The following is a 10,524-nucleotide window of genomic DNA, read 5'->3' on the forward strand; positions in this document are numbered from 1 at the left end:
TTCACAGGGGTTCCGGTGGGGGGTTGCCGCGAATTGCGGGAGGTGGGGGGTCACGGGGGGTGCCGTGAATCACGGGAGGGGGGGTCACGGGGTGGGGTGCCGAGAATCGCGGGGGAGGTGTGTGTGTGTGTGCCGTGAATCGCGGGAGTGGGGGTTGTGGGGGGGTGTGTGACGCGAATCGCCACAAGAAAAAATCAACACAGATAGGTCAACACATGTAAATGTTGACATAAGTGTGCCACTTCATTGGTGTCCATGTCGACACATGACAATGAAAAAAATTAAAAATAAATCTTCAAAAACTCATGTCAACCTTTTTCATTGTCGACCATAGCCATGTCAGTGTTTTGCATGTGCCATTTAATCCTGGGGCTGCTGCGAATTGCGGGGGGGGGGTGCCGCGAATCGCGGGAGGGGGGTCGCAGGGGGGGTGCCGCCAATCGTGCAAGGGGGGGTCGCGGGGGGGTGTTTTTCCGCGAATCGGGGGGGGGGTCACGGGGAGGGTTTGCCGCGATTCGCGGGAGGGGGGGGGTCGCGGGGTGGTGGTTATGCCGCGAATTGCGGGAGGGGTCGTGGGGGGGTTCTTTTTGCAGCGAATCGCGGGAGGGGGAGTCGCGGGGGAGCCGGTGTTTTTGCCGCGAATCGCGGGAGGGGGGGGCGCGCGGGGGGGAGGTTTTGCCGCAAATCGCGGGAGGGGGGCGCTCTCCTGGTGGCTGTGGAGTAGTAGTGCTGGGCAACATGGGAAGGCAGTGGGTGTCTGGCACTGTCTGTGGGCTCACTGGGCTGGTTCTCTGTCACTTACCTCCCAACATGACCCAATGCTCTGTTTCTAGACTTCCCCTTAATGTATGATTGCCATCACCTGTTTTAAACAGGTTAATTTCTCAGAAAGGTGTTCAGCACAGATGAAGGCAATCACACATTAAGAGGAAAGTCCAGGAACAGAGCGTTATAGACACAGACACCCACTTTGAGTGACAGATGTAGCCAAATATATAGGAGATATGCATACATATATATACATATGCATACATATGCATACATATATATATACATATACATACATATGCATACATATACATACATATACATACATATATATACATATACATACATATGCATACATATACATACATATATATACATATACATACATATGCATACATATACATACATATATATACATATACATACATATGCATACATATACATATACATACATATGCATACATATATATACATATACATACATATGCATACATATATATATACATATACATACATATGCATACATATATATACATATGCATACATATATATACATATGCATACATATGCATACATATATATACATACATACAGACGCACATATCTGCTGGCTGTATCTGCTGGCTGTATCTGCAATTCTAAAGAATGAAGATTTACTGTATTTAACATCACATGCCAAGATACAGTCGATATAATGCATTTACACAATGGGGGGGGGGTAACAGGATGAGGGTAGCAGAGTAACAGGATGAGAGGGTTGCCACGTCTCCAGGATTTCATGGATTCTCCCTAAATCGGTGGCAACCCTCCTGGATGTTTTTGCAGTCTCCTGGATTCTAGGATTCTGGGATTCTCCCGGAATCCGGGTGACTTTGAAAGCCTCCACAGTGCCAGAAAAGTCACAGGGCATGTGACTTGTGAGTTGCTGTCCGCTGCACAACTCCCTCTACCTCCAGAAATATTTAAACTGGGTCGCAGGAGAGGAGATGATGGAGGAGCACTGTGCAGCCAACAGCTTAGGATGTTGCAGCAGTGCTTCCTCCCAAACTGAGCCCCGGAGGAGAGATAAGCCGGCTGCTACTGTGTATCAGACACAGGGCAGTGCCGTCTGTGCTGTCAGCTGAGGAAATGGTGAGGCCAGTGTGAAGGGGGGATTTGTGTGTGTGGACGGTCAGTGTTTGGGGCAGATTTGCATGTTAGAGAAGTGAGGGGGTGGGGGAGGTTGCTGTGAAGTTGTTGTCACTGGTGTCAGGGTGAGGGGAGGATGTATGAGGTCTCTGTATAGGAGTTGTCAGTAGGGGAAATGTGTTATTAAATGTAACAATAGAGACTTTAATACATGTCTGTATTAGAGGCCACACCCACTTTTCTGAAGAGGTCATGCCCGTTTTACAAAGCCACGCCCACTTTCCCGGGAGCACACGCGCACATGAAGGTGTGTGTGTGTGTGCATGTGGGGGGGGGGGATCTCCAGGAATTGAAGATGCCTGAAGTGGCAACCCTGAGGATGAGGGTTGCGGAGTAGCAGGATGAGGGCAGGGGGATTTCAAAGAGGAAGGGGGAGTAGAAAAGTCTGCACAGGTTGGTGCTACGGCCCACTTTACAAAGCCACGCCCACTTTCCCAGGAGCGCACGCGCACATGACTGTGTGTGTGTGGGGGGGAATCTCCAGGAATTGAAGATGAGGGTAGTGGATGAGGGCAGGGGGGTAACAGGATGAGGGCAGGGGGGTAACAGGATGTGGGCAGGAGGTAACAGGATGTTGCCAGGGGGGGGTAACAGGATGAGGGTAGCGGAGTAACAGGATGAGGGCAGAGGGTAATAGGATTAGTGCAGGCGGTAACAGGATGAGGGCAGGGGGGCAACAGGATGAGGACAGGGGGAGTAACAGGATGAGGGCAGAGGAGGGTTGAGGGGGTGTGGGCGCCGGGGGGGCTGCAGGACTATTATTAGTTACTCACTGCCAAGTTCTGCTGCCAGCACCTGTGCCGGGTCCCAGCTCTCCCGGCTACTGCTGCAGCCGCAGCGCTGCTAATACAAAAAGAGACACTCGGAAAATGGCTGCCCCCATACTGCAGACAGTTTTTATGGGGGCAGCCATTTTCCAAGTGTCACTTCTCAGTACTAGCAGCAGCAGCCGGGAGAACCGGGACCAGGCGCACACGGTCGGATGCGGCAGGAGGTAACCCCCCCTGCCGCCGCACAACATCCCCGCACCCCGGCTCCCCTCCGCGCTCCCCGGCTCCCCTACACACTGACTGGCAGCACAGGTGACGGCTGAGGTAACGGCCGCACGGTGGTGGCGGGGGGGGGGGGGATTTGTTTACCCTAGGGGGGGGGCGCCCCCTGCATTTTTGGCGGGGAGGGCGCAGAATTATTAGTTACGCCACTGCATATACACCATCGTTGTTACCGTCTTTTTGATACCAACCTGTGCACTGGTCGACACCCCATTCCCCCTTTCCCTACAACAGTAACATTGGAAGGATCTGGTGTAGTTCTGGTTATTATCCATAAGGGGACTGGGAAGTAATCTGACGCTACAGACCGCGGCTCTCGCTGTGTAATTATCATTCTGACTACATGACATTAATGTAAAGTTCCCAACAGGCCAGACCACCGTAACTATCCTAGAGACAATGTGGGGACGTCCCTGACATTACTGTGGTGCTGTGGTTATGAGAGCCAGGAACCCGCTTGCCTGTACTGCAGCCAGTACCCCTGTGACGCTCCTGTGTACTTACCTTATAAGGTGCGCGTTCTGCAGCAGAAACAGGTGAAGAATCTGCAATGGGATAAAATGAGCGTTTCTATACATCACCTGCCAACATACAATCACTACGAGGCAGTATCAGGGATCATTGACCCCTATTTATACCACCTGGTATAGGTTACATTAATCATGGTGCCATATCTGGTAATGTCCCCGTCTCCACCGCCCCCATGTAATATAGCCCTTACTATAGGGTAATGCTGGAATGAGAAGGGATTACCGTCCCGATTCAGACCTGGGCCACCCTGCCAACTGCAAACACCCCCTTCCCGCACCAATGTACACATGATCGCTGTCAGTCACGGGAGAAGAAGACCCTTCACAATCACTCACCATGGAATGGTTTTCCCAACTGTTCGCAGTGCTGAGTAAGCTAGGCGTTACTTGGCGCTGCAATGGTGATGGGGACAATGAGGCCGCTGCTGACATCAGCGGGCCCTCACTACCGCCAGAAACACGCCAGCGTTACTCCCCTCGCCTGTCAATCAACTTTCGTATGGATAACAATAGCTAGCCAATCACTCACTGGCTGTAATCAAAAGGACGGCTGTTTGCATGCGCAGTCATACGATAATTGCCCGATCAGGTCTTACTCACGGCCAATATCCGGTTACTACTCACTTGGTGACTTGCTTCCTCCACCATTTCTGGGTGAACCTCGCTGGTTTACTAACAAAGAACAGAGATTATATTATAGGACTGTGCAATGGAAGAGACTGTATACTGTATGCAATGGGCTGTATATACAGGGTACACGTGACTAATACCTGGTGCGGGTGTTACTGGGTGTAAGCCGGGCACATACTGATGTGTATGACGGCCCCCTCTATGTCATTATACTACCATGGGCTGTATATACAGGAGTACACGTGACTAATACCTGGTGCGGGTGTTACTGGGTGTAAGCCGGGCACATACTGATGTGTATGACGGTCCCCCTCTATGTCCTTATACTACCATGGGCTGTATATACAGGGTACACGTGACTAATACCTGGTGCGGGTGTTACTGGGTGTAAGCCGGGCACATAGTGATGTGTATGACGGCCCCCTCTATGTCCTTATACTACCATGGGCTGTATATACAGGGTACACGTGACTAATACCTGGTGCGGGTGTTACTGGGTGTAAGCCGGGCACATACTGATGTGTATGACGGTACCCCCTCTATGTCCTTATACTACCATGGGCTGTATATACAGGGTACATGTGACTAATACCTGGTGCGGGTGTTACTGGGTGTAAGCCGGGCACATAGTGATGTGTATGACGGCCCCCTCTATGTCCTTATACTACCATGGGCTGTATATACAGGGTACACGTGACTAATACCTGGTGCGGGTGTTACTGGGTGTAAGCCGGGCACATACTGATGTGTACTGTATGACGGTACCCCCTCTATGTCCTTATACTACCATGGGCTGTATATACAGGGTACACGTGACTAATACCTGGTGTGGGTGTTACTGGGTGTAAGCCGGGCACATACTGCTGTGTATGACGGCCCCCTCTATGTCCTTATACTACCATGGGCTGTATATACAGGGTACACGTGACTAATACCTGGTGTGGGTGTTACTGGGTGTAAGCCGGGCACATACTGATGTGTATGACAGTCCCCCCTCTATGTCATTATACTACCATGGGCTGTATATACAGGGTACACGTGACTAATACCTGGTGTGGGTGTTACTGGGTGTAAGCTGGCCACATACTGATGTGTATGACGGCCCCCTCTATGTCCTTATATTACCATGGGCTGTATATACAGGGTACACGTGACTAATACCTGGTGTGGGTGTTACTGGGTGTAAGCTGACACATACTGATGTGTATGACGGCCCCCCTCTATGTCCTTATACTACCATGGGCTGTATATACAGGGGTACACGTTACTAATGACTGGTGCAGGTGTTACTCGGTGTAAGCCGGGCACATACTGATGTGTATGACGTCCCCCTTCTATGTCCTTATACTACCGTGGGCGGTATATACAGGGGTACACGTGACTGATACCTGGTGCGGGTGTTACTGGGTGTAAGCTGGGCACATGCTGATGTGTATGACGGTCCCCCCTCTATGTCATTATACTACCATGGGCTGTATATACAGGGGTACACGTGACTAATATCTGGTGTGGGTGTTACTGGGTGTAAGCTGGGCACATACTGATGTGTATGACGGTCCCCCCTCTATGTCATTATACTACCATGGGCTGTATATACAGGGTACACGTGACTAATACCTGGTGCGGGTGTTACTGGATGTAAGCCGGGCACATACTGATGTGTATGATGGTCCCCCCTCTATGTTCTTATACTACCATGGGCTGTATATACAGGGGTACCATGATTAATACCTGGTGCGGGTGTTACTGGGTGTAAGCCGGGCACATACTGATGTGTATGACGGTCTCTATGTCCTTATACTACCATGGGCTGTATACACAGGGGTACACGTGACTAATACCTGGTGCGGGTTTTACTGGGTGTAAGTCGGGCACATACTGATGTGTATGACGGCCTCCTCTATGTCTTTATACTACCATGGGCTGTCTATACAGGGGTACACGTGACTAATACCTGGTGCGGGTGTTACTGGGTGTAAGCCGGGCACATGCTGATGTGTATGACGGTCCCCCTCTATGTCCTTATACTACCATGGGCTGTATATACAGGGGTACACGTGACTAATACCTGGTGCGGGTGTTACTGGGTGTAAGCCGGGCACATACTGATGTGTATGACGGTCCCCCCTCTATGTCATTATACTACCATGGGCTGTATATACAGGGGTACACGTGACTGATACCTGGTGCGGGTGTTACTGGGTGTAAGCCGGGCACATACTGATGTGTATGACGGTACCCCCTCTATGTCCTTATACTACCATGGGCTGTATATACAGGGTACACGTGACTAATACCTGGTGTGGGTGTTACTGGGTGTAAGCCGGGCACATACTGCTGTGTATGACGGCCCCCTCTATGTCCTTATACTACCATGGGCTGTATATACAGGGTACACGTGACTAATACCTGGTGTGGGTGTTACTGGGTGTAAGCCGGGCACATACTGATGTGTATGACAGTCCCCCCTCTATGTCATTATACTACCATGGGCTGTATATACAGGGTACACGTGACTAATACCTGGTGTGGGTGTTACTGGGTGTAAGCTGGGCACATACTGATGTGTATGACGGCCCCCTCTATGTCCTTATATTACCATGGGCTGTATATACAGGGTACACGTGACTAATACCTGGTGTGGGTGTTACTGGGTGTAAGCTGACACATACTGATGTGTATGACGGCCCCCCTCTATGTCCTTATACTACCATGGGCTGTATATACAGGGGTACACGTTACTAATGACTGGTGCAGGTGTTACTCGGTGTAAGCCGGGCACATACTGATGTGTATGACGTCCCCCTTCTATGTCCTTATACTACCATGGGCTGTATATACAGGGTACACGTGACTGATACCTGGTGCGGGTGTTACTGGGTGTAAGCTGGGCACATGCTGATGTGTATGACGGTCCCCCCTCTATGTCATTATACTACCATGGGCTGTATATACAGGGGTACACGTGACTAATATCTGGTGTGGGTGTTACTGGGTGTAAGCTGGGCACATACTGATGTGTATGACGGTCCCCCCTCTATGTCATTATACTACCATGGGCTGTATATACAGGGTACACGTGACTAATACCTGGTGCGGGTGTTACTGGATGTAAGCCGGGCACATACTGATGTGTATGATGGTCCCCCCTCTATGTCCTTATACTACCATGGGCTGTATATACAGGGGTACCATGATTAATACCTGGTGCGGGTGTTACTGGGTGTAAGCCGGGCACATACTGATGTGTATGACGGTCTCTATGTCCTTATACTACCATGGGCTGTATACACAGGGGTACACGTGACTAATACCTGGTGCGGGTTTTACTGGGTGTAAGTCGGGCACATACTGATGTGTATGACGGCCTCCTCTATGTCTTTATACTACCATGGGCTGTCTATACAGGGGTACACGTGACTAATACCTGGTGCGGGTGTTACTGGGTGTAAGCCGGGCACATACTGATGTGTATGACGGTCCCCCTCTATGTCCTTATACTACCATGGGCTGTATATACAGGGGTACACGTGACTAATACCTGGTGCGGGTGTTACTGGGTGTAAGCCGGGCACATACTGATGTGTATGACGGTCCCCCCTCTATGTCATTATACTACCATGGGCTGTATATACAGGGGTACACGTGACTAATACCTGGTGCGGGTGTTACTGGGTGTAAGCCGGGCACATACTGATGTGTATGACGTCCCCCTTCTATGTCCTTATACTACCGTGGGCGGTATATACAGGGGTACACGTGACTGATACCTGGTGCGGGTGTTACTGGGTGTAAGCTGGGCACATGCTGATGTGTATGACGGTCCCCCCTCTATGTCATTATACTACCATGGGTTGTATATACAGGGGTACACGTGACTAATATCTGGTGTGGGTGTTACTGGGTGTAAGCTGGGCACATACTGATGTGTATGACGGTCCCCCCTCTATGTCATTATACTACCATGGGCTGTATATACAGGGGTACACGTGACTGATACCTGGTGCGGGTGTTACTGGGTGTAAGCCGGGCACATACTGATGTGTATGACGGTCTCTATGTCCTTATACTACCATGGGCTGTATACACAGGGGTACACGTGACTAATACCTGGTGCGGGTGTTACTGGATGTAAGCTGGGCACATACTGATGTGTATGATGGTCCCCCCTCTATGTCCTTATACTACCATGGGCTGTATATACAGGGGTACCATGATTAATACCTGGTGCGGGTGTTACTGGGTGTAAGCCGGGCACATACTGATGTGTATGACGTCCCCCCTCTATGTCCTTATACTACCATGGGCTGTATATACAGGGGTACACGTGACTGATACCTGGTGCGGGTGTTACTGGATGTAAGCCGGGCACATACTGATGTGTATGACGGTCCCCCTCTATGTCCTTATACTACCATGGGCTGTATATACAGGGGTACACGTGACTAATACCTGGTGTGGGTGTTACTGGGTGTAACCCGGGCACATACTGATGTGTATGACGGTCCCCCCTCTATGTCCCTATACTACCATGGGCTGTATATACAGGGGTACACGTGACTAATGCCTGGTGCGGGTGTTACTGGGTGTAAGCCGGGCACATACTGATGTGTATGACGGTCCCCCTCTATGTCCTTATATTACCATGGGCTGTATATACAGGGGTACACGTGACTAATACCTGGTGCGGGTGTTACTGGGTGTAAGCCGGGCACATACTGATGTGTATGACGGTCCCCCCTCTATGTCATTATACTACCATGGGCTGTATATACAGGGGTACACGTGACTAATACCTGGTGCGGGTGTTACTGGGTGTAAGCCGGGCACATACTGATGTGTATGACGTCCCCCTTCTATGTCCTTATACTACCGTGGGCGGTATATACAGGGGTACACGTGACTGATACCTGGTGCGGGTGTTACTGGGTGTAAGCTGGGCACATGCTGATGTGTATGACGGTCCCCCCTCTATGTCATTATACTACCATGGGTTGTATATACAGGGGTACACGTGACTAATATCTGGTGTGGGTGTTACTGGGTGTAAGCTGGGCACATACTGATGTGTATGACGGTCCCCCCTCTATGTCATTATACTACCATGGGCTGTATATACAGGGGTACACGTGACTGATACCTGGTGCGGGTGTTACTGGGTGTAAGCCGGGCACATACTGATGTGTATGACGGTCTCTATGTCCTTATACTACCATGGGCTGTATACACAGGGGTACACGTGACTAATACCTGGTGCGGGTGTTACTGGATGTAAGCCGGGCACATACTGATGTGTATGATGGTCCCCCCTCTATGTCCTTATACTACCATGGGCTGTATATACAGGGGTACCATGATTAATACCTGGTGCGGGTGTTACTGGGTGTAAGCCGGGCACATACTGATGTGTATGACGTCCCCCCTCTATGTCCTTATACTACCATGGGCTGTATATACAGGGGTACACGTGACTGATACCTGGTGCGGGTGTTACTGGGTGTAAGCCGGGCACATACTGATGTGTATGACGGTCCCCCTCTATGTCCTTATACTACCATGGGCTGTATATACAGGGGTACACGTGACTAATACCTGGTGTGGGTGTTACTGGGTGTAACCCGGGCACATACTGATGTGTATGACGGTCCCCCCTCTATGTCCCTATACTACCATGGGCTGTATATACAGGGGTACACGTGACTAATGCCTGGTGCGGGTGTTACTGGGTGTAAGCCGGGCACATACTGATGTGTATGACGGTCCCCCTCTATGTCCTTATATTACCATGGGCTGTATATACAGGGGTACACGTGACTAATACCTGGTGTGGGTGTTACTGGGTGTAAGCCGGGCACATACTGATGTGTATGACGGTCCCCCTCTATGTCCTTATAGTACCATGGGCTGTATATACAGGGTACACGTGACTAATGCCTGGTGCGGGTGTTACTGGGTATAAGCCGGGCACATACTGATGTGTATGACGGTCCCCCCTCTATGTCCTTATACTACCATGGGCTGTATATACAGGGTACACATGACTAATACCTGGTGTGGGTGTTACTGGGTGTAAGCTGGGCACATACTGATGTGTATGACGGCCCCCTCTATGTCCTTATACTACCATGGGTTGTATATACAGGGTACACATGACTAATACCTGGTGTGGGTGTTACTGGGTGTAAGCTGGGCACATACTGATGTGTATGACGGCCCCCTCTATGTCCTTATACTACCATGGGCTGTATATACAGGGGTACACATGACTAATACCTGGTGCGGGTGTTACTGGGCACATGTTAGAGAAAGATAACAGCTACTTACAGATGGGTCTTCTCCCATCTTGGCAGGGGATG

The sequence above is a fragment of the Crinia signifera genome, chromosome 3 (assembly GCF_055691185.1).
Source record: "Crinia signifera chromosome 3, ASM5569118v1, whole genome shotgun sequence".
NCBI classification, from domain to species: domain Eukaryota; kingdom Metazoa; phylum Chordata; class Amphibia; order Anura; family Myobatrachidae; genus Crinia; species Crinia signifera.